Source organism: Solanum dulcamara, chromosome 8, assembly GCF_947179165.1.
Source record: "Solanum dulcamara chromosome 8, daSolDulc1.2, whole genome shotgun sequence".
NCBI classification, from domain to species: domain Eukaryota; kingdom Viridiplantae; phylum Streptophyta; class Magnoliopsida; order Solanales; family Solanaceae; genus Solanum; species Solanum dulcamara.
This window is the reverse complement of record NC_077244.1, coordinates 47,073,012-47,080,379: the sequence shown is the minus strand read 5'-3', so window position 1 is coordinate 47,080,379 and position 7,368 is coordinate 47,073,012. Positions and strand designations below refer to the sequence as shown.

Below are 7,368 nucleotides of genomic sequence, written 5' to 3'. Positions count from 1 at the left end.
GTATATCTAGACATTTTCGTTAAGTTTAAGGGCATAAATGACCCTTTTCCCTTTACCAAATAATGATGCAAAATTGGCTTTGTATTAATAATAATTATATTCTTTCAAGATTAACGAAAATGGAAGGAAAACTTTGCGGAAAGATTATAAGCTTAACATTATTTTTGTATGACTATATATAAGTAGATGTTGAATATAATCACTTTGACGTCTTAATGTGATTATATTCTCAATCTTAGTGAAATAGTTTATCCCATACGACATATAGTGTTAGCTATGAAGTTCATCTGGAGCAAGTAGTTTCAGCTTAACTTTTGTATATGTACGTGTTAAAAAATAATGTCATTAAATTAGTATAATTAGATGAAAAATTGATTTGGACCCAATAAATTAAATGAGTAGTGATAGTATTAGAATATAAAACTCATAAAGTTAAAATCTTGAATTCAGACCCAATAAATCAAATGAGTTGTGATAGAATTAGAACATGAAACTCATAAAGTTAAAATCTTAATCGCATCTTTAATTAGTTTTGCATTGGTTTTTACTATTTATGTTTGTTATGTACGTCACCTCAGTTTCCTTGTTTATAGTGGACTGACTGATTGATTCCTTTTCACTTCAAAATTCGCATGGAATCCTGCTGGGATGAATGAATCTTCCACTTTTTTGTAATTCAATGTACATAATCATTAAAACTAGGACCATGTAATTCAGTTCTTTTTGTGTTGGTTTTCCATTTCACTATGCTTCAGACTAAACCTAGAACGAAGGGTTAAAAAAACATCTAGAGCACATGACATAATCGTTGTTGTATTTGTTTAAATTGCTTTCCATTTCACTTAATTATATTGGTGAAAGACTATACCAATCACAAATCGGAGATATTATTAGATTACAATACTAAAAGGAGTTAATTGTCATGACTGAACTGAATTATCTTGCCCAACAGTTTCTCGTTTAGGATAGTCTCTATGTACATTACTCAACAAAACATCCACTTTAACCATCTTCCAGTAAACTCTGGAACAACCAAATCAAATATCAACAAAAAAACATTTGAATCAGATCATGATTATAGGAACTAATTAAAACAATTCATTATATTAGTAGTATGATTTTCAGTAAAACCTTGTTTATACATTTGGCCAATCACAAGAGAATCATTGCAACAACTAGGAATTTTTAAACTGCACAAGAGCACTGTCCCTAAAATTCTGTACTCTTGCTAAACAAAAAATGAGTGCAAAACAATCCCATTCCAAATCCAGCACAAACTCTGCTCGTCATTTCCAATTTCTCCAACGAAGATAAGCCCATCTAGGGATCTTTTCTCTCCACTCTCCCATTCACTTTTCACCATCGGCCAATCTTCCATCACCGCTCTCTCCGTCTTGATCTTCACTTCTCCTTTCCCATCTTCTACGTATATCTGGACCAATAATAGCGCTTGCTTTAAGTTATTCACAATATCCACCATTGATTCCTTCATCCATTCATCAATCTTACCCGATAATACACCTTCTGTTTTCTGATCCTCTTTAATAACTCCTCCTCCGCTAGAATTTGTTAAGGACAGAGAATTAGCGGAAACATAATGAAAAGACACCCTTTTCCTAATCTGTTTAGAAACTGAGAGACAAGTGTTCAAGTTCAAATCTGAAATCGGATTGGGTTTGTTTACATGAATCAATGAATGGGTTCTAGCGTGAATCTTTAACGATGCCATCTTGAGCAGATTTTCCGTGAAAAAATAAACAATTCCCCTTTCAAGGAGATGATGAATCTGCAAAACCAAAAAATAGTTTTCCTGGAATCTAACAGAAGTGGGATTTTGGGGCTGAGTAAGAATGGAGTCATATTTGATGTTCCGAATTAAGAGGGATTAGCTTGGTTTTTGGGCGGTTATAAATCAAGGAAAAGCCTCTCCCATTTTAAAAGGCCGTGTCCTAAGGTATTTAGGACTATACGCCAAAGCAAATTGATTGGAGTAAGCAATTACCACGAGCAAGCAATAGTAGGCGCGGACCACTATTCGTCCATGCCTCTATTTTCCCACGAGTCAAAGATTGAATGTATTTTTCAAGCGCTTAAAATATGGAAACCAGACCATCAAAATGAAATAAAAATCTAGTATTCTGCATTTCTGCTTATAAATTATTGTACTTAATTGGTATAAGGGGTATTATAAATTAAAAAGAATATTAATATTATGTTGTGAATTTTTTTTTTTTTTGGGGGGGGGGGGGGGGAACAGACCCTACACGAGGCTCCCACCTCTCATGCACAGCCAGGGGTTGAGCCGCACACCCCCAAGCCTTATTATTCATAAAGCATAACAATACAAGTAGGAGGCATAAACCTTACCTCCGATTTTAATTGGTTCATAAGTCGGACAACCTACTAAGGTCGGCTAACTCATCCCCTGATACTATACAGTGCTTCCTAACTAACTAGAAAAGCGTTAAACCTACGAGAGGACTCCTCTCGATACAATGCAACTACGAAAAACGTAAATGAGGGAGACTCTCCCCTTCCATGTGAATACAAGAAAGAAACCTACACTAGTCCTATCCAAATAAGCTACATTTCATAGCTAAATTGAAGAAGAGCAAGTATACGAATCTTCCAATTTCCATGGATCGAGATCGTTCATTACATCTGTGTCTTTCTTAGTCTTGTCATACCGAGTTTGTCCAGGATGTAAAAGTATGAAGTCCTTTTTTGGTTGTTGGAGATTTAGGCGTTGTATCTTGTTTACAGACACGCCATATCAAGTTTATGCAAGTTGTAATGATCCTTTTCAGTCACTGGGAACTGCAGTTCCGCAAGTAGTTGTGAGGTGTTCGATGTTGCTGATGTTGTTCTTGGATGCTGCATCTGTGTAGTGTACCTACAACACTAATGCAGAAGTGTTGCAAATCTGCACAAATGGTTACTGTTAAGGCTTGTTGCTGAATCTGGTGGTTGTTGTATGTTGTTGTGTACATTTCAATGTGGTTATTGCAGTTATAGTTGTTGTAGCTTGTTGCTTGATGGATGTTGTTGTAGATATATGTTGCAGTTCTATAGTGTGCAAAGAGCTGTAGCTTTGCACCAAGAGAGACAATGCAAGAAGCATATACTCCAATCCCTTTCAGTATTTGTTGGTGTGACTGCTAAAACTCCAAAGCAGTTCCAAAATTGAGACAGATGTGGTAGTCCTTTATTGTACCTACATCAAGGAAACAGATTGCAGCATACATAAGGAGAATTCATGATGGTTCCTTGATTTGCTTGAGCTTTCTTCTTCTGAATGCAGCCATCTCCAGCTTGTCTAATTTGACATATCCTCTGGTTGCATGTGGAAGATGTCGGTAAGTGTAGAACTGGTGAATGGTATCAATTTCATGGCTATATTTGGCCAAAGTGTCAGCTGGAAAGTTGGCTTCCCTGTATACATGGTTGCATTGGAACTGATCCAGTAATCTAACAAGATCTTGGAGCTCTGTAATGTGCTGGATCATGCTCCATGGTGGTCTAAGTCTGTGCTTCAACCATCCCACTAATAGTTCTGAATCAGTCTCCAACATTACCCTGCTATATCCATGTTGGGCACACCATTTAATTTCCATTACTGCAGCTTGAACCTCTGCTTGGTTATTAGATCCCTCTCCTAGTGGAGTTGCATATGCATATATCAGCTCCTCTTTATGATCTCTGAGTATACCACCTGCTCCTATCTTTCCAGGGTTGTTGATGGTACTTCCATCAGTATTAAGCTTCACAAAGTTAGGAGGGGGTTTGTTCCATTTGACTTGGATCACACTTGTATCATGTTTGCTGTGTTTCACCATGTCCACAAATTCTTTCCATTTACAAGGCATCTTCTTATTAGGGAAAGAATTAATGGCCAGCATATATAAGTCTTTGACAATGGAGCATATAACTCTAGAAGAGCTAGATTTCTTGCCTCCATACTTGGAAGCACATCTATTTTTCCAAAGGTTCCAACATACAAAGATAGGGGTAGCTTGTATAAGCAACTTATGCATGTCATTGTTAGTCTTGGTCAACCACCACCTCATTAAAAGATTCTTTAGAGGGGTGTTGCTGTGTTGCAGGCCCCAGAACCCTGAGAAATGCTTCCAAATATGTTGTGCAAAATGTCCACAGACAAAAATATGGTCTATGTCATCCATACCTTTCCTATGGCAGCAAGAGCATGCAGCAGGTTCATATCCAAATGCTACAATTCTGTCATTTGTAGGCAACTTGAATCTGAAAGCTCTCCATAGTAGAAATGAGACTTTGAAGGGTATATTGTTGTGCCAGATGTTACTGCTAGTGAGAGTTCTGTTCTTCTTCTTCCTCACCAAGTTCCATACAGATGCACATGTGAACTCTCCCTGAGAGTTGGGTTTCCAATAGGCCTGGTCCTTCATGTTAGGATTGTATTTGACAGGGGTGCTTCGAATTTGATTTATAATTTGTGGAGGGGCATGTTGTCTCACTTTGGCTTCATTCCAAACCCCATTTATGAAGTATTCAGAGACAGTACTATTGTTGAGTCTAGGTAAATAGTTATTGTGTTTAGCTAGTTGTCCAATTCCCAACCAATCATCCCACCAGAAACTACATGTGCCTGAGTTAATGTGCCAGTGTATATGAGGCTCAATATCAGTCTTGTTTGCCATCATGTGTTTCCACATGAGAGACTGACCTGTGTTCAATTTCTTGATCACTGGATGTGCCCTTTGGCAGTACTTGGCCTTCAAAAATTCTCCCCATAATGTCTTTTTGGATCTGAAGATCCACCACTGTTTGTATTGTAATGCTAGGCACACATCATATATATTTTTCATACCAATACCCCCTTCATCAACACGATAGTTAATATTGTGAATTTTGTGAGTGGTTAAAATAGGTAGCGGAGGGACATAAGTCAGATGCGTGGAATGAAGACATGGATTGCGCAGTTCGAGCAACGACACAAGCTTGGGAATGGGTCGGTCTAAGATGACACACGCCTTTTGCGTGACATGGATAGTATCAGGCCAATGCCATTCCTTTGTTTTCTTCCTGACAAGGCGATTATGATGTTTTGTACCTTTATAAATTTTTATGACGTTACGCATAAAATAACTATTAAAGTTTCTTTTCTTTTTAAGCCTTTTAATTTGCACACCGCAATTATTATTTTCATAAAGGCACAAATAATTTCATGTCTTCCTACGTAATGAAACATTATCATTGCCAACATTAGATTCTTATTAATTTTTCTTTCACCAAATTCACATCAAAGAAATCTTATTTTTTCTATCTTCTACCATGAAAAATCGAATAGATCCAGCTACTCCCCTTTCAATAGTACTGAATTTCTATTTCGAAAATTATCACAATAATTCACCTTCGATCTCCATCTCAATCGACTTATCAAAAACACTTAGTTAATACAATGCTTCATAATGAACTCCAGTATTACTAACATCATATTCTTAATAATTTTTCTTTCACAATTCAAACAGAGGATTGATGTTCAGTGATTATTAAAGTTCGAAGCTTTAAGGTTTGAAAATCGAGTTTCCGCAAATAACTTTATTTTGAGTGGGTGTTGTTGCAAAAGATTAGTTATGGTATTAAGGAGCCCAAATTCTAAAATTTTGGATGATTTGGTGTGATTTTTGAGATATTTTTGGATGAATCTCGTGCTTAGGTGTTATTTGGTCATATATATGCCGAAGAATATTTGGCGGGAAACTTGACAAATATTGTTTGGTCATACAACTTGTCATTATTTGGAAAATATTTTTAGCAAATAATTCAAATTTTCAAATACTAGAAAAAATTAATATTTGGAAAAAATTCTATTTATTTGAGAATTTTCATAAATTTTAAAAATTACCACAAACTTTATATTTTAAAAATATCCTTCATTTATAGTTCTAGACTGAATTTCAGTCCTAGTTCATTTTACAATTTTTTCAATCTTTATCAAACCTTGCTCTCCTAAGTCACTTTCAATTACAAGTAGTAATAGTAGTTTTTCGTATATAAATCAATGTTATTTTTTTAAATTCTTTTTTAGATTCATATTGGTTGTGTTCACTATCATGACTTTTCACAAATGATTTTTAGAACTTATCGGTATAAATCATATTTTTGTAAAATGTTAAATATTTTTCCTAAATACTACGGCCAAACGCATGGTAAAACTTCATTCAAAAATGACTTGCCAAATATATTTGAGAATTTATGATCAAATGCTAACTTAGATTCAAGAAAAATCACATAGTCAGTTTTTTGTATATTAGGAGTCGTTTGGTACAAAGATTAATAACGCATGAATTAATAATGTAGGGATTAGTAATGCAAGAATTTATTTTTTATCAAATATTTGGTTTATTGCTTCCTACCTAATCTTGTATTTGGTTTAAAACTCTACAAAAAGTCTCTTTCCAATTATACCCTTAAATTATTATGAAATTTTCAATTTCATGTAATTGGGGTCAAGGTAAATAACGGCTGGATAATTTTATTTTTTTGTGGCCTTCTAACTAGCAAAGAGAAGAACAATATAATTTTGTCGTCATGTTTACTATTTTCTCACTTGAATTATATGAGGGTAAATGTATCACCCCAAAATTTCAAAATATGATCTGAACATTCTTTAAATGCGTATACACCTCAAATCCGATGATTTTTAATGTTGAAAAGATATTGAAAACAATTTCTTTTAATGTTGAAAAGGTATTGAAAATTTTTTCTTACCGTGGTAAGAACTTTGAATATGAATTAAGGTCATGAGGAATTTCTAGCCCAAATTTAAGTTGAAAGTTTCTTTATCGATTGAATTTTTGTATAAGATTTTATTTGGGTCAACTTCAAATGGTAATATATCATAGAATATGAAGAGTTAAGTTACTCATAACCTATTAAATTAAAGACCTACAATCGGAGTAAGAAGTTATGATCGATTTACCAGAGACGCTCCATAAGTCTGTGATGACTCCATGATACGGAGTGAAAACGGACCTCATTGCCTTCGTCGTTCCCATTAATTCATTTTGAGGGTATTTTTATCTCTAAAACCCTTCAGGAGTTATGTAAATGCCCCTAAATGTGTAGGAAATCAATTTTGTCGTAATTATAACCCTCTCATTCACTCCTAAATTCCTATGCTCAAGAACTTCAAACAAAAACCCTCAAGGCTTCAAGAAGTAAGATCTAGGGTTAACTCTCAAGGTCCCTTTCCTAAGTTCTTCGTCAAAAGATATGTTTGAATATTCCCTACTTCAAACTACTCATACAAGGTTCATATTTTATTATTCGTATTTTTTTCTAAATTACAAATTGAGGTTAGGGTTGAGAGATGCTTTAATGAAAATT

At 34.8% G+C, this 7,368-nt stretch overlaps 1 pseudogene; it reads right to left on the bottom strand.

Moving 5' to 3' along the window:
• Positions 1-1,084: 1,084 nt before the first annotated feature.
• LOC129900357 (uncharacterized) lies at positions 1,085-1,963 on the bottom strand (annotated as a pseudogene).
• Between the last annotated feature and the right edge of the window lie 5,405 nt (positions 1,964-7,368).